Below are 18756 nucleotides of genomic sequence, written 5' to 3'. Positions count from 1 at the left end.
TCAATGTTAGAACAAATCTGAAGATAAATGACATTGAATATATTAACAGAGCCTCAAAGCAAAACAGTTTTCATCCCATGGTATTATATCTACTGCAGATACCATTATTTATTTATAGCTATTTCTGCTCAGCTATCATATATTTATATATACACATACACATCAAATGGTGACACTTGTCTTTTTTAAGGTGCCTATTTTATGCTTTACAAATATAGGCACAACAGAGGAATTTGCTCTGATTGGATTATTTTGAAAGATTCCTCACCTTTATAATGACTGAACTCTTTAAAGAATATTTAGTTAGCTCCTACCACATGTGCCAGGAAACATTCTAGGTAATGATAATTCCACTTAAGAAATCTCCTTCTCTTAAAAAGACAATACAATAATTATTTAGACTGGAAATCATACTGCACTGTGACTGAACCATTTGTCATGTATTACAGCTATACAATATTCGAAAAGCATGTAAATGTAACTATAACGTGAATCACAGAACTAACCATCCCTCCTCTGGGGATGTGCTGTAAGTGGATCACTGAGCATCCCTGGGAAGGGAACCTCTCTGCAGGAATGTAACCCTCCCTTGGTCCTACTTTCTGACACCCTTTTCCCTCCTGCTCAGTGTGTAGCTCTCCTGTCCTTTTCTCTTGAACCATGCCAATCTGTGGTTATAGCCACTTCCCAGGATTAGGACTCAGCATCTGATTGCCAAGTTTTCAAGCTTTCTCTTCGCAGTTGTTAGAAGCTTATCTTGAGAACTGAGTTTCCCGAATCAGCTCTGCATGCAGTTCATAGTCTCTGCATTTATGAGGCAGGTAGGCAAATGCTGGGCGGGCCCAGTGAATAACATCAGCAGCCATGGCTGCTATAAAACTCCCACTGCACTTTCCGATTTCTGTGAGGGGACCGTATTTACCTGCCCCGCTTTAATGGAGGTGAAGGGCGTGGGTGGCAATTCCAAGGCTGAGCGTTACTGAGAAGATCCTGTCTTATCTTTCAGAAGCTCGTTATTCTTCCTATTTTAATGTCTTCCTCTGTCAAACATACCTATGGTGGTAGTGTGTACCTGTTGACTTGGTGGGATTTCTTATTTGACTTCTTTAAGTCGTAGTAGGAATGATTCTTGCTTGATATTCTCAGCCCTTGAATAGGAAGAAAGCAGGAATAAAGAAAATCTATTCTCTGTTTATTTTCTTTGCAGCTTTAGATCATTTCCTCTACAGTTTAAGTGTTCTAAACTATTGCTTTCCATCTTCCTCTTCATTCTTCTTAGCTTTTCTTCTCTTTCCTATATTTATGCTTTTGTCTTTTGTTTTCTGAATTTCCCTTCCAGTCTTTATCCTGTAAGCTTTTCAGGAAGCCAGAAGAGCAAATAATTAAATAATAAGGTCATGGTTAGAGAAAGGACATGGGCAGACTTGGTGTGGAGAAAATACATTCAGTCCCTATTTAAGAAATGTTTGGCCAGGTATCTTGGCTCACACCTGTAATCCCAACACTTTGGAAGGCCAAACTGGGCAAATCACCTGAGGTCAAGAGTGTGAGACCAGCCTGGCCAACATGATGAAATCCTGTCTCTACTAAAAATACAAAAATTAGCTGGGCATAGTGGCATGTGCCTGTAGTCCCTGCTACTCAGGAGGCTGAGGCAGGAGAATCGCTTGAACCTGGGAGGTAGTGATTGCAGTGAGCTGAGATCATGCCATGGCACTCCAGCCTGGGTGACAGAGCAAAACTCTGCTTTAAAAAAAAAAAAATTTACCCATAGTGATTGGCTGAAAATAACTAGTCAGCATTAGATCACCAATAACACTCCCATTTTTACAGATGAAGAAACAACCTTCAGGAGGCTGTATTGGGCAATAATACAGACAAGAGTATTGAGAATGAACTTGGAGTTTCAGGGTTTTTTCTGTTGTTAGACCATGTGTCTCAATTCTTAGACTGCAAAACATTGCTTTCCTAAAGTTAGATGCTTGCCAGTAAAATATGGATATCCCCAGCAGCATGAGAGTTCAGATTTCCCGAACATTTCTGGTGAAATTTTTAGCCAACTGTTAAAGGAAATTTAAAACATCTCAACCTACAAGAACGTTTTGCATACAAACTCATTCAGATTTCCTGCTCAGATAGTGTTTACATCTTCACTGTGCAGTAAGAGGCTGTGAGAAGAAGCAAGAAATTAAACTGCCTTCCTGCTTCAGGAAGCTGGGCCCAGACACGTCTCTATATGTCACGGCAAGGCTAGTGGCCTAAGAAAACCCCTATTTTGTTTCTGTTGTGTAATTGTGCTATGAATTATATTTAGGACCAGCCTGACTGAGGGCAGAATTGTGACATTGAAGGGATAATCTCCTGCTTAGTCACCACCTCCTCGATTTTTATTTAGGAGGAGAACTGGGAAGACTGCAACTAAGAGAATGCTTTCAAACAAAGCAAGTCTTACTGGTTTGCTGACATCGTTCTGAAACCAGAGCTGTGTAGGGGTAGAAAGACGATAACCATGAGTATATATACCACTAAGTGGGTATACTACAGTGCCGAATTTCTGTGTTCTTACAGAATTTTTCTCTTAGAGTTATCAAAATACAACTAAATTGCTCTCAGTATGATGCATAGAAAAATTTCCTCCTTGTTTTGCTCTTCCTCCCTATTTTTTACATCTAGGGAATGTATGTTCATCACATGAACACCAAATGAAGCTACTCAATGTAAATGTATTTTAAGTGTCGGAAAGGAAAGTGCTTTCTAAATTATCATTCCATGGCCTTCACATGGCTCTTACATGACCCTAAGGTCATGTGCTTTCAAACTTATCTAGAAAGCACTTTTCTTTCTGAATTATCTAGAAATATCTAGAGGCTTCCTAAAGCAGGAAGGCAGTTTAATTTCTTGTTTCTTCTCACAGCCTCTTTTCTAAATTATCTAGAAATATCTAGGATGTCCAACTACTCTGAGGTTACCATGCTGGGAGAGAGCCCAAGCCACATGAAGGGGCCACTCCTAGGTAATCCAGTCAATAGTCCTGACCAGACTCAGCCTTGGAGTCACCTGAGCCCACCCATCTAGCATGAGAGTGCAGAAGCCCCCAGAAGATTTCAGCACTGAGCCGCCCTCAGCTTTCATGTCTTCCCTACTGAAGCACCAGAAACCACAGAGCATATAACCAAGTCACTTCTGCCATGGCCTTTCCAAATTCCTTACCTATAGAATCCATGGGCAGGAGAAAAGTTATTTCATACCATTAAATTCTGGAATGGTTTGTAATAAAGTAAGAATAACTGGAACCATCACCATCATCAACAAGCTTTGATTTTCTGAAATACTGAGTAATTGTACATAACACTGGGGGTGATTACAAACACCATTGAAACAGTAAGTCATGTAAATTTTTGTAGAGCTACACATATTCTCAAGCACGTGAGGTCTCAGGCTTCCTAGAGGGTTGCCTGAAGAGGGCAGCAGACTTGGGCTGGAGAAAAGACATTCTGATATGAGGTACTGAGAACACACTATCCCCTCTGCTATATTCCCATCAAATTATGCTTCAGACCGTGTTTTAGTCTGTTTGGGCTTCTACACCAAAATACCATGAACTGAGTAGCTTATAAACAATAGAAATTTATTTCTCACAGTTATGGAGTCTGGGAAGTCCAGGATCAAGGAAGAGTTGATGTCTGGTGAGGGCCCACTTGCTGGCTCATAGACGGCCATCTTCTTGTGGTGTCCTCACATGGAAGGAGGGTTGAGGGAACTCACTGGGGTCTCATTCAGTATGAATGAGCGCTAATCTCATTCAGTAGGCTCTGCCCTCATGTCCTAAGCACCTCTCAAAGGACCCACCTCCAAATACCAACCCATTAAGGATCAGATTTTGACATATGAATTTGGGGAGATATAAACATTCAGTCTGTAACATTTAGGCTGAACCCTTTGAGAACCCAGATAGCTTCATAAACTGTAGCACTGACACAGGTTCCCAGGATCCTAGAGCTGCACTTGGGCAGATATTAAGAACAGGAAAAGTTTTCCTTCTCTGTTTATTCCTATATATTTATTTATTCTCTGTTCATTTGCCGAATGAATAGATACTATTCTTATATGAAATAGATACTATTCTTATATGAATAGATACTATTCTTATATGAAAATATTTGAATTCTTTAAAGTTTTCTAAAACAAATACAATTAACTAAATTATTATTGAAAATGGTTTTGGAAAAATGAATGCCTCTGAGTATAACTGTGGAGTATTTCTTGATCTTCTTGACCTCCAGGATTACTTAAAAGTATTACTTAAACTGAACTTCACTGACTTTATTTCCGCTTTCATGTACCTGGTGGCCAGGAATTAACTCTTAAAATAATAATCTAAAATGATGCACACTATTAATGGCTTTCGAATAACTTGGGTCAGCTTGTTCTTTCTTGTACTATAAACAGCCAGTAGATCTAACACTGGAAAACATTAAGACTTGAAAAACAGTCTGACCTATTCCAGCCTGGTCATGGCCATCTAATTTCCACTCCACTGTTCATAATGTATACACTATTCCAACATCTTGGGTATAAAGAGCTACGTAATATATGGGCTCTATTCTGCTCCTAGCTGCTTTCCCTGGTTTCATACATCTCAGAAATTACAAAATCAATGAGATAAATGCCACCCTGACTTCATTCCCTTTTCTGTGCTGCGTGTTCCACTTCAAGAAGCCAAAAGCATGCCTGAACCTACAGAGTGAGACCCTCTGAAGACTGGAAAGGAAGAATCTCTTCTAACATCTTGATATAGTTCCCTGTTGTAGCCAATGGTTCTCTTCCTGCTTGTGTCCGGACCTTCTCTGCCTCTTCAGCCTCATCTCTCCCTATTCTCCCCCTTGCACCCGGGGTTCTAACGATTCTGAATGTGGATGCCTGCAGTTCCCACCCAGGCCGAGTGCTGCCTCTGTGCGGTCCTCACAGCTCCTGCTGCAGGCCCCATCTTCCAGCCCTGCCTCTACCTTCAGCTCTTGTGTACTGGCAGGAAATAAATTACTGCAATGCAGTCTTCACTTTAAGGTACATCTTTTTGTTGACTCCCCTTTTTTAGTTAAAAAAAATTCAAACTAATAGAAAAGTTGAAAAATACTATAATGAACGCCCACATAGATTTACTAATGGTTATTTTGCTACATTTGGCTTTATCTCTGCTTTTCTATCTCTCTTTTCTTCCCCCCTTTACTAATGATTTGAAGGGAACTTGGGCAGAGTCATCAGGCCATTTCATCCCTATAAGGGCAAGAAGATCCTCAATACAAGGACATTTTTAGAGTACCATTTCTTGGAGATCTCCCTGGCATCCTTTTCCTCCACATGCACGAATTCTTTACCACTTATTTTGAAATTTCCTCTCAATATTTTTTTGCATATACAGCTCCATCTTGGCATCTGTAACCCTTACTTGCACGGAGTTGTTTATAAGTCTGTAATTTCTTCATTGACTGTAAACTTCTACGGGCAGGGCTTCTTTTATTTTTCTCTGGATCATGAGTGTTTGGCACAGCACCTGGCATGTGGTGTGTGCTTAACTGTTAGCCAAATGAATGACTGAATGATGATAGTCCTCCCTTGCTTTCCTGTCCCAAAACTCCAAAGCCCCCAGTCCCCTTGGCCATCTGCATGCCTGCCTTGACAATCCATAGAGACTTCCTTTATTATTCTCCATGGCTGCTATTCAAAACTCTTACCATTCTCTTACTCCAGCCTTTTCCATTTCACATTCAAAAGATGACCCCGCCAGTCTCCTTATGCATAAATATAAATGCCTCTGCCAACCTCCTTCTCCTCCATGTCTGCATCTACCCTTTCCTTTTCAGCACTTTCAGAGGAAGAAATGTTCTTCTTTAGCTGAGCCATACTTGCATCTGTGCTCGATCCCGTCCCTTCTCATGTGGTCTACCACAAACCGCCCTGCAGTCTGACCTGGACTTGAAGCTGAAGTCTAATGCTTAGCAGCTGTTACCAGCCCCTCTTCTTCTGGAGGAAGGGAATTGTATTGTTCTAGGAAATTGTAAGATTTTGATAACTTTTGTAAAACAACTCCTGACATCCAGTCAGTTTACTTGAGTCCCGGTCCTTGTTCAATTCCCCAGAGCACATCGACTTCTTTCTATCATTCCTAGCCTGTGGACACATTGTCACCTGCCTTTTTCTCCTCCAACTGGAGAAATTCTGCACATCCTTCAAGACCTCGTTCAAATGGCATCCTGGCTGTGAAGCATTTCTGGAGTATCATTCTCTCCTTTTGGCCACCTGGAGCAAAATAGAATCAATCAATCCCTTCTCCGTGCTCCCTTAACTTCCATCAATAGACTTAGGAAATATTCATTGTGTTGCATTGTGAACACCTGTTGAGAGTCTGTCCCATGCACCACACTATGAGTAGTAATGTGTTCTTCACGTGTGTCGTACGCACACAGATGCTAACTTCACCACAGAGAATGTGGTACCTCATCTGAGAAGTAATCACACCTTAAGAAATGTCTTGAGTAAGAGGGCATGATTTCATGACTTCAGTGTGTCTGTCCTTGCCTGCTTAATGCTGTGCCTGATCACAGAACCAAGGTCAGGAGTTTTGGCTAATGGATAGCAAGCAACAAGCAGGACCTGGGGAGAATGCACATGGGGAAGGCATTGCCTTAAAGTTTTCTTCCTAGCAGTGTAGAATTTCCATAAGGCTTGGTGGGTTTTCTGTTTCTGTGATGAGCACAAGAAAAAATCTTCAAGGGATTGAAGTAGTTAAGGGATTGAGTTTGAGGAACGAAAGGAATTTCCAGTGCCTTTTTCCCATACAAACACTTCTACACTTATAAACCTTCTCAGCTCCCTCTTTCCTGAATCCTCATTTTTAAAGGGCTGCTACTAAATTCCCAAGTCCAGTGGGAATTTTTCTGGTGAATATCCGGACCTTCCTGCTACTCTGTCAATTTCTAAGCATTAGGCATTATTTTTGTTGCAAGAAATATTATGCAGTAATGTTTTGTAGAGATTTTTGGTTTCCATTCATTTACTTTCTGTAAGTACATTTCCTAAACCAAGTTTATGTTTTTAAGAAAAAAAAAGTGATATTATTGAGATGATAGCTTTGGATTTAGATATTCTGATAATAGAATATAGAAAAAAAATCTTTGTGTTTTTATTCCATTTTCAAAGAAATTGGTAGTGGGTTTTTTCCTTCTAATTTAAACATTTCCCTGCAGTGTTGATAACTCAAAGCAAATCTCATTACACACAGCACATAAGAACCAGAAAATGATGCTGAATTGAGTAGAAAAGTGAAACTGAGTAGTTTCAGCTAGATATGATAGTTGTTCTAAGACTTTTTAAAATACCTACCATTTTGCTTGTCACTAGGCTAGGCAACATAGGGTTTCCAAGAGAGCTGTTAAAAGCGATCCAGGTTCTTAAAGGTATATATAAAATGTGGATATAATGTAAATTACAAAATAATGCAATATGGTATTTGTTCCTATTGGTAAGTATATGAAAGCTGTAGGAAAGCCCTGTAAGAATCAACATAATGAGAAAAGTCTAAGAGCTAGGAGGAAAAACTTAAGTAGGAAAACAAAGAGGATTCAAATAGTTAGACAAACATCAGACAAAGGAAAAGTGATCATGACCACTGGGAATGAATCAGCCTGGCTGGAGCACTGGATAATGGAACATATTTGAGGACCACAATGGAACGCTTCAGCCGATAAAGTAAAAAATCTGAATAGTGGCTTCAAGTAGTCAGGGAGCAGGAAAACAACAACAACAACAACAACATGTTTTTTAATACCACAAAAGATGGATTGAAATGGGAAAAGTCTGAAGGCAGGAATAGCAGTTTGAAGGCCATCATGATATTTTAAGTTTGAAAACCTGGTGGTAGTAGCAATAAAATGGAATCGAAGAGATGTGAAAGAAGCAGCGATAAGGCTTAGAAACAGGATCAATATAAGGGCAAGCAAGAGAGAAATAACATGAATGACAGAGAACAGAATAGGAAGTAAGGGCATTCTGCTTTGTAGCCATGTGTGGGTGAGGATGTTCGTAAAAATAAAAAGTACGACTATTTATTGAGCAGTTCTGGCGTGCCAAATAGTCTGCTAATAATATTTCAAACATTTTGTATTGTGAGCATTATGTACCAAATGTTGTTCTAAAAACATTACCTCTATGAATTCATGGAAGACTTTTAGCATCCCTCTATCATATTACCACGTATAATCCTTATAATATTCCTTTGTCATATATTTATCCCTATTTTACACATGGGGGAATCCAAGACACAGAGATGTTAAGTGACCTACCAAAGGTCACATACAGAGCCAGGATTCAAAACCAGAAAGCCTGGCGTCAGAGCCCGAACTCATACAACCATGCTTTTCGACTAAGTGTTTTGTGTGTCTGACACTGTCATATCACTGCAGAACCCAGCCACCATGAGAAATGGCTTTCCTGATTATTCCCATTTTACATATCAGAAACTGATTCATAGAAAGTGAGGTATTTGCAGAAATATCAAATATTCTGTTGACTGTAGACCACAAAAGCTTAGAAGAAAAAGCCAAAGTTATACTTAAAAGTCAATCACATGGTGATTGAAACTCTAAATTGTATAAATAGGAAGGTAGAGTTACATTTTCAATTTTGAGAAAGATATATATACCGATAGCATTTTAATTAACTTGAAATAATTATATTACTGATATAATTTATTCTGTCACCAGGTTGTATTAAAATTTTTATCAGCAATCCTGAGGACGTGTATTAATGATATCAATAAAAACATTTGGACTAGGCTTTCTTTTCCTAATTGCATTCGCCTTCTCTTTCTGGTTCAATAATGATAATTATATAGCATCAATATGAAAATTTCACTCAACTTGAGGTGCTCTTTTTTATTTTCTAGTCCAGGCAATGTATTAATTAGCGTAATAATTCAGTGTAACATAATAAATATAACCTAATAATATTTAATCATATTAATAATGTAAGTGGCAAAGCTTAAATGATATTCGGAAATGTTCCCAAAATTTTAACAAGTTGGTTGGGTTATCTGAAAGGCAAGGAATTTTTTCAAATGGAATTTTTATTGCAAGCCAACTCCTTTAGCTTTGGGTGCCTACGGCAGAAAGATCCTTCATTTCCCTGGTTGCTGTCTAAAACACAGGAGGACCACTTTTGTGGGTTTCATCATGTCCCGAATGACATATGACCCTAGCCTGGTGACTCTTTTCTCACCCCAAGAAAATCCCCCAAAGGCCAGCTTGAGCCACGTCCCTACAATTACTCTTTGCAAAGGGAAAAAAGAACTGAATTATTTGCAAGAGTAAAATCTGTACCCAATCATAAGAAGCCTGAGGCTAAAAATCTGTTGTATACTTTTCTTCTTTCTGAAATAATATTAAGCTTAGGCATATATAATTATACAGGAACCACCAGGCTGTGAAGGATGAGAAAATATAACACAATTATCTCTTCACAAACCTCAGTTGAAATCTGACAGAATCAACATGAGCTGAGAACACTCCTCCCCCTCCCCTTTTCCCTCTCAGACTTAACCCCTGCCTTCAAATGGCTGTCTACCAGAATCCACGTCTGGGAATGCTGCCTACACACCGCCTGTCACAGGATGACCATGCTGGTCCAGAAAACAGTCAGTGGAAGATGTCACGTTCCATCCAGGGATAAGGTTTGCAGGGGAAGCCTGTTGTTTTGATGCAGTGGGAGGACTGTAAGCTTCATAATCAGCTGGAAAACAACCCAGTCTATGGGGCAAAACCAGCCCTGCTCAGGAAATTGCAGCAGGAAGGAAAAGGAGGGAGCAGACATGTCGGGGGAGAATTAGCACCAGGATAACTAGAAGAAAGAATATGGAGAGAGACCAGGGAATTAAGTTTGCAAACTAGCCTGATGCCTGCAGAAGTGCCCTCCTCCCTCTAGGAAAGCTTGCAGGCACATCACTGTATAAAGGTCTCTGTGGGAGGAGTAATGCTACGTTCCATTCCTCAGGCTATGTCCTCAGGCTGTGCCCGCTGCGCAGTGCTTTCTCAAGCTAGTATTTCTATGTCTTGACACCTCTGCTTCTTATGTCATTGTCTCCTATCTGATTGAGTCTTTGCATCCAGTCCTTTTAGCGGGTTTGTCTAATGTTGTCCCCAGACACTCTCTGTAGATCTTTCTTCACATTCTGCAGCCCATGGGACGGCCCTGTCTCAACACAAAATCAGCGCTGGCTCCTGGGACCCCATCTCAGGTCAAGGGCCCTAGACCCCTGTTGGTTTGAGCCCAATTAAAGTAAAATAGGGAAAATATGCTGTTGGTAACAGAATTCTTTCCAAATGAGAACTGAGTGTCTACTTCAGAAATCAGTTTTAGTGTAATTTTCACATCTGAAATGTCAAGCCTGGCTTTCTCTCACAGAAAGGTGAGGGTCAAGGCAGGTTGGAAGAAAGGATGTAGCTTGTGGGAAAGCGACTGATTCCTCAGACACCGTTATTGTCATTGGAAGTCACTGGGGCCATTTTAAACCCTTGTAATTCAACTTGACTAAAGCATGGTCTTTGAGAAAGCTTGATCCGTGTCGAAAACGTTGTCAATAAACTATTCTTTGATTAAGGGGATAACTTGGCACTTCCACCCACAGGGTCACGTTTGCCTCCTTTAGTGACATTCTGACTGCCTCTGTGTCCTCTCGCTCTATGTGCAGCCATTGTGCTTGGAAGGGTGAGGCTTCTGCGTATCACCACTCAGGATCACTCATTAGACCTTGCCTTTTAAACTGAAAGGCTAAATTACATCTTCAGAAGCAGTGCCGTGTAGCCAAAAGCAAGCTTAGGGAAAAGGGCTGGCGGCTGGATGAGGATGGGGCTTTTGTAGTCTCAGTAAGAACTGTGTACATGAGGATTAAGGTGCAGCTAATTATAAGAGCAGACTATGGAACTGACACCATTTTGCAGCTGCCCCTTTATTGAGGATTCACTGTGCATTTGAATCCCTTCCCCAGTAGAAGTGAAAATTCCTGTTAGTTGAGGGGTGAGCGAATAATTAGCACCTGCCAAATTCCGGGTCTCTTAGAAGACCTCCTGGCTCAGAGATTTAAGTGGAGAGGAATGATGAGCCTCTGCAAGAGCAAATAAAACAGGCTAAGTTACATAACAGCATATCAGCAATGTAAGACACAGAGGTGTTCGATCCGGGAGTGACCGTGGTATCGTAAAGCCACATAAAAATGTTCTGGAAGTTACTGGCTCTTTGGCATTATCAACACTATTATTTTCTAGTTGGCATGCATAATTTAGGATGCTTTAACTCTCCAGCTTTCTGATTCTTTTCCTTGGCCCCTGTGATGGATGGAATTGTGTCTTCCTCAACTTTGTATGTTGAGGCCCTTAATGTTTAGGACCTCAGAATGTGACCATATTTGGACAGAGAGCCTTTAAAGAGATAATTAAGTTAAAAGGAGGGAATTAGGATGGGCCCTAATTCAATCAGACTGGAGTCCCTGCTAGAAGAGGAAACTGGAACTTACAGAGAGACCAGAAAGGCACACACAGAGGAAAGACCATGTGAGGGCATGGCAGGAAAGTGGTCATCTACCAGAGAGAGACCTCAGGGAAAATTAGCTTGCTGACACCTTGATCTGGGACTTCCAGCCTCCAGAACTGTGAGAAAATATGTTTCTGTTGTTTAAATCATCCAGTCTCTGATATTTTGCTATGGTAGACTTAGCACACTAATATACTCCCCTCCCCAAGAGGCATTGATATCAATTAGTGTTGTATTTTTCTGTGTGTAAGAAAATATCAGAATAAATTACAGCTTGCAGAAAACCAGCATTTATTTTTTATGACAATTCCATGATCATCAGAGCTCAGCTTCCTTCTGCCTTTGTTTCACCATCCCAGCACTGGCTTCTGTGATGCTTCTGGGCTTATTTGCCAACCTCAGAGGCATCCCTACCCCTTTCCCTGATGTACCCTGTACTGCAGGGAAGCTGACCCCTGTAGCTGGTGCTGCCCTGGTTGCTGAGATTATTGGCCTCCTGCGGAGCTTTGCCAGTGGGAGGCACTGGCCAGCATTTGGTGGACGGGAGGAAGGGAGAAGCCTTTCTGCCTTGGGCTGCCCCTGGCAGTGGCTGTGTCTCTCTGGGCTCTGGCTCCTGCGGGACCGGCCCACTGGTCTGTTTCAGACTCCGCAATTGGCTCCAGCAACACTGCCTGTCTCCTTTGCTTCCGTCTTCACCCTGGTATTGGTAGTGGCTAATCTCCTGCTGATCTCTAGGTTTTCTCACCATTTTGTTTGGCTTTTCAGTTCCTCCAGTATCTGTGTAACCAACTTCCCCCTTTAAATTCAATCATCGTTCCAAGTGAAATATGATTTTGCTTTCGTGGTTGGGCCCTGCCTGGTGCAACTTCTATACTGGAGATCACCTCATTATCCAAGCTAGCTGCCAAAACTGTACCCATCATATCTAGTCCTAGGACAGAAGGAGAGAGAAAGTGAAGTAGAATGAAAAGGTCTTGTTTCTTGGCTACCTCAACTGCTTTAAGCAGTCTTTTGGAAAAATCGCACACATTTCTGCTTACACCTCATTGGTCAACATTTAGTCCCTTGACTTCCCCTAAAGGCAAAGGAGCCAAGTTTTCCATTTAAGCAGAAGATGGGAAGTTACAGTTTCTGCAATTTTAGAAATTTTGACATTAAGTTGTTCCTCCAAACTCAAATTAATGACTCTGACTTGCAACAATTGAGATACCCTGCTAATCCCAAATAGTTTGCTCAACAAGAAATAGTGTGACTGACAGCCAGTGCAGACCAGGGTACCGTTTAAGTTACCTATTGCTGCAAAACAAACCACCTAAACACACAGATCTGAAAAAGATCTTCATTATCTCTCCTGGTTCTGTGAGTAGGCTTGACTCAGAGTTCTCTCCTGAATATTTCATGGGTTCACAGATGGTGGTTGGGGCTTCAGTCTCCTAAAGCAGTGGTCTCCAACCATTTTGGCACCAGGAACCAGTTTTGTGGAAGCCAGTTTTTCCATGGTGGGGAAGAGGGGATGGTTCCAGGATGAAACTGTTCCACCTCAGATCATCAGGCATTAGATTCTCCTAAGGCGAGTGCAGCCTAGATCCCTCACATGTGCAGTTCACAGTAAGGTTTGTACTTTTCTGAGAATCTAATGCTGTTGATCTGACAGGAGGCAGAGCTCAGGTAGTAACGCTCGCTCACCCACCACTCCCCTCCTGCTGCGTGGTCAGGTTCCTAACAGACCACAGGCTGGTAGCAGTCTGTGACCCAAGGTTTGGGGACCTCTATTCTAAAGGTTGAGCTGAGCTGGATATCCAAGAAAGCTTCACTTCTTGACTAAGATAGGTGCTGGTTATGGGCTGGGAGCTCAGCTGGGACTGCTGATTGTATTGCCTGTATGTGGCTTCTCCATGTGGCTGCAATTTCCCACAGCCCTGGGGCTGGCTTCCAAGAGACCATCCCAAGAGACCCAGGGAGAAGCTGCTAAAACCCCTTATGACATAGCCTTTCAATTTCCCAATGTCACTTTGCCACATGCTGTTAGTCAAGCAGATTCAAGGGGAGAAGAATTGACCTCCATCTCTTAATGTAAGAGTGGCAAAAATCATGTTACAGACAAGCATGTGGAATGGGAGACAGTGTTACAAACATCTTTGAAAAAGGCAATTTGCCATAGTTGCTATTAATCAAGAGATTTGAAGTCCATTCCTGTGTCACCTTGATTTAGATGCTTTCCCTCTCTGAGCACCAGGATCTCTTCTTGTTAAATGACAGAACTGAATGAGATACTTTTTACAGTTCATTCACATTTAAAAATTCAGTGTTTGGCTCGTTGTGAACACCAGTATCTGTATCTACCTAGCCATAGGTCTTGAAAACCAAAAAGTCATATAAAAGGAAACGCTTAAATTGCTAGCAATTCTTATGATGTCGCTTTTAGACAGAGAATGTAAGAAATTAGATGATTAAAGACTTTTCACAAAAGCACACCCGTGTTTGAAAGCTGTAGAGTAGCAAAAAAGCATTATAATTCAACTAAATTAAAAACCCCAATAGAAAAAAGGGAGTGTGAAAATGGAGAGTATCCTTTCTCAACAAGAACCACCCTGTGAAAGTTAATTTTGTCCTGCAAATCTCAGAGCATCTGACACATTCACTAGCCTAAGGTTCTACTATTTTCTTTTCATTGGAGAGGCACCACTGGCAGAGAGAACATAATTTTATCATAGAAAATTAGAGTTGAAGGGGACCTCAAGGTCATCTCATCCAATGTGGTGACTCTGGGCAGAAGAGTACAAATTATATACACCCACTGAGACAGTCATCTAGAGATTAAATTATTGCCCCAACATCAAACAATGAGTCAGCAGCTGAGCTGTGGCAAAAAGGTAAAGTTCTCCACTTTTCAGCCACAGACTAGCGGAAGTCCCCAGTCACTGACAGTCAAACCATGCTTTGTGGCTTTCAAGTGTTTTCATAGCCTCCCTCCCTCCCATCCTTTCTTTCTCAATTTTTTACTATGGATATTTTATATATCAGAAAATGCTGTCCAAGCTATTCTGTTGGATCCTTACATCAGCCCTATGATACATCTAAATACTACTGTTTGCATTTTACAGCGGAGGAAAATGGATCCCATCTGAGTTAAGAGACTTGCCAAAGGACAGATAGCTAGTAAGCAGCAAAATGCCATGGATGGGAGTGGCAGAGTACTGATTTCTTATCCTAATTTTGGGTTGTTTTTTTTTTATCACACTTTCTATTTCCCTTTAGCCATAATATTTGTTCTAATGGCTAAGATTTATTTAGTCCTTTCTATGTGTTGGGCTCTGTGTGAGGTACTTTATAATATTTTATATTTATGTATTTATATTATTTCATATCTATATATTATATTTGTAACATATTTTATTTGATCATCACAATAGAGTTATTGTGAATTATTTGCTATTATTAGCCCCATTTCCAGATGGATAAACTGAGGTAGAGAGAGGTTAAATTAAGGCATTAAAATGGTAACAAAAGCCAGGATGTCTAACTCCAAATGCCAGCTATTCATAAGATGTTTTCTATCCTTATGAATGCTGGTCATCTGAGAAGGTGACATTTCATACTTACATTTAGAGGCTTCAAACTTTGATAATAAAATATGTCCAGTGTTAAACACTGTATATTTGTGCACATAGAATTAACTAATAATTGCTGCTCTGCAAATAAGTGCCTAGGCTAACTTTCATGCTACAGATATGTGTTTTGTTTTCCTATAGTTTCAATTGACATGAGATTAAAACATTGGATTGAGAACCAGAAGACCCAGATCTGGGACTGAGCTCTGTCACTTAGGGCTGTTTGACTGTGAGGGAGTTAATTGCCCTCTTTAGTCAATTAGGCAGTTGCCTTATGTATAAAATAAAAGGATTGGATTAAAGTAGACATGATGACTCTGAAATTCAAAAACATGACAGAGTTATCTATGCATATTTCCTGGCTGAGAAAGATAAGAAGTACTTCTTTGGCTTTGCTTCTTTTATTCTTCCAAGTGGGTCTCTTCCGTTTTCACTGGGAGAAAAGGAGAAAATGCCTGGTTTCCCAGGAGCTTCACTCTGGCCTCTCAGCAGCCCTGGGTCCCTTGTCCTGCTGATTTTCAGCCTTGCAGAGAAGCAATACACTGTCTTTTTTTTTTTTTTTTTTTTTTGGTTTTACAATTTCACTGTCTTTTCCCCAAAATGCTTCATAGTGTATATTCATTTTTTAACTTGATAAAAATTGAAATAAATTTTTCCATGAGAAATGTTGCAATGTTGAGACAGCTGAAGGAAGAATAAGCACAATACCCATAAATGATGTGGCTGTAACATTCTGCAGGTATGAAAGCATTTTTGCAATCCTTGGCTTCTTCATCCCCATTCCAATCCTGATTTCCATAGAAGGGAAACCTGAAGCTCGCTTTGCTTTAGGTGATTTGCCTGATTAGCCACCCAGATTGTCTCAGTCTCCAAGCTACTACGTCACAAAAGTGGGCCTCAAAGCATCACAGAATTTGGATTTCCATGCCAAGGGTTAAGGGTCTGAGAATCACCAGATATTCCCTGTCATAACATTGCCCCATTTACTTGCATGAGGACCCCGTGAAGCCTCATCACAAAGTGGCTCCCACATGAATCTGATTAGAGTGTAAATAGGCCCTCATGCTGTCTGGGGTAAGACTAGGGAAACCAGTTTACTCTCCTCAGGACAAAATGACAAAAATTTGCGTTTGTTGCCCTTTTCGCCTGCCCATAGCAGCTCCTAGCGGCACACGTTCATAATCTTCATATTATTTTTCCTACTATTTTTTATAATTCAGAGGCCATCACTGAAATCTACCCCCCTACCCCGTAGCCTGGCTTCCTAGGTATACTTTATGCTCAACTGGTTTAATACACTTCACTTACCAGATTTCTTGTATTTTGGGTCACATCGTTTACGAATCCTGCTCTGAGCCAAATGACAGGATGGAAACTTGATGAATGAATTTATTTTTACACAAGAGCATGGGTCCTAATTGGTCAACATATTGCCCTTTCCTGGTAATATACATGCATTGAAAAGACATTTTGCCCTTACCCCTCAAAAAAATGAGGTTGATGACACAAGGGCGGAGACATGAACACATCAGAAAGTCAGATATTTGATGACAATGTAGAGTTTTGCCTACTGCTCAGATGACTCAATCTAAACAATTATAGATGGTATAATAGACAAAGTATATGTATAAACCATATATCTGAAAAGGGGTTCATATCCAAAATATATAAGGAACTCATACAATTCAGTAGCAAAAGAATAAATAATCTGATTTTTAAATGGGCAAAGGATTTGAATGGATATTTTTGCAAAGAAGATATACAGATTACCAACAGATCTATAGAAAGATTCTCAACATCACTAATCACTGGGGAAGTGCTGATCAACATCACAGTGAGGTATCACCTCACATGCTAGGAGAGCCTTCATCAAAACAACAGAAAATAACAAGTATTTTGAGGATTTAGTGAGCTTGAAACTCCTCTGAACTGTTAGAAATATAAAATGTTTTAGCCACTATAGAAAAACAGTATAGAGATTCTTCAACAAACTAAAAATAGAGCTACCATATGATCCAACAATTTCACTTGTGGGTATTTATGCAAAGGAATTGAAATCGTTATGTCAAAGAGATATTTGCACTCCAGTGTTCACTGCAGCACTAGTCACAATAGCCAAGACATAGAAACACTCTAAATGCATATGAAAATATGAATAGATGGATTTATGAATGGATAGAGAAAATAGTATACACATACACTAAGATACTTAGCCTACAAGGAAGGAAATCCTGACATATCCTGCTGTATGGGTGAACCTTGAGGAGATTAAGCTACGTGAAATAAGCCAGTCACAAAAGGACAAATGCTCTATGATTCCACTTATCTGAGTATCTAAGGTAGCCAAATACATAGAAGCAGAAGGCAGAATGGTGGTTTCCAGGGGCTGGGAGGAGGAGAAAATGGAGAGTTGCTGTTTAGTTAGTAAAGAGTCTAGAGCTCTACTATACTATACACTTTAACGTGTTAAAAGGATAAATCTCATGTGCTATTTAGCACTATAAAAAAAGAAAAAATTGAATGAATAAATGGATGAATGAATGTTGCTTTAGACCAACCTTTATTAGTCTATCACTAGATGACGTTGGACATAATTGGCCTCTCCAGTCCTCAAATAGTAATACCTTCTATATAGTGATTGCATGAGGTTGAATTGAAATGATTATTAATTATAAAACATTGTGAAATGAAAGGTGGATGTATTGTTATCATAAGTTGTGTAACCATTTCTCCACCTGAAGAAGAGAGTATCATGGGGGTGCAGTTGACGTTGGCAAAATTTCTCAAATGTAATCAGTAATAAAAATATTTGATCATAAAAATTACTAAGAAAAAGCTTTTAGCTTCAATGGTCTCGTTGTTTCAAATAATATTCAATTTTTATAAAAGCCAAGTTTTAGCTCCATAACATTAATCTTACTAAATGCCACTGAGTAAGGTATGATTTAAGTGATGTATATAAACTCCTGAAGGGTAAAGTTAGCCCTGAGACCTTTTCTCAACCAGATGCTATGTGAGGAGACAGTGGTGCACAGCCTGATCCAAACAGTGCCACTTTTGTGTGAGTTATCTTTGCAATGCTCACATCATTCTCAAGTATATCTTCAAATCACAAATGAAAATATGTAAAGAACGGGTAACCTCAGTGGCCAGCTTTCCTCTTTATTGTCCCATTGACAGGGCTTGGCTTACCCACTCTGCATGCCAAATCTTGGATGCTTCTTTACCAGGATGGCTTTGCCGTCTTATCCCAAATGAGTAAAAGACCAGTTAAACTACTGCAAATCATGTGGTACCTTCCTCTAAGAATAACACAGCATTCTAGTTAAACTGACAGCTCATTTTTTGAAATGAGTTCATTTGCCCGCATACATAAAACTCTCCTCACAAAGGTCCACTGATAGAGATGAAGATGGAAACCCTGGATACCACACAGACACCACTTGAGAAAAGGGGAACAGATTTCCCCCGCAAAAGTGCATGCTCATCACTGATGCTAAGCATCTAAGCGCTGTTGATTGGTTTCCTAAATACAGTGAGCACGTTCAGGTTTAATTCTCATGGC

The 18756-nt window shown here is 40.2% G+C and overlaps 1 protein-coding gene across 8 annotated transcripts in view; it reads left to right on the top strand.

Annotated features, from left to right (window-relative positions):
- Nucleotides 1–18756, top strand: part of SEMA6D (semaphorin 6D) — a 589870-nt gene that overhangs the window by 480129 nt on the left and 90985 nt on the right. The window lies entirely within an intron of this gene.

This window comes from Saimiri boliviensis, chromosome 2 (genome assembly GCF_048565385.1).
Source record: "Saimiri boliviensis isolate mSaiBol1 chromosome 2, mSaiBol1.pri, whole genome shotgun sequence".
Classification (NCBI taxonomy): Eukaryota; Metazoa; Chordata; class Mammalia; order Primates; family Cebidae; genus Saimiri; species Saimiri boliviensis.
Note: the sequence above shows the minus strand (reverse complement) of the source record. Positions and strands in the feature narration are given on the sequence as shown.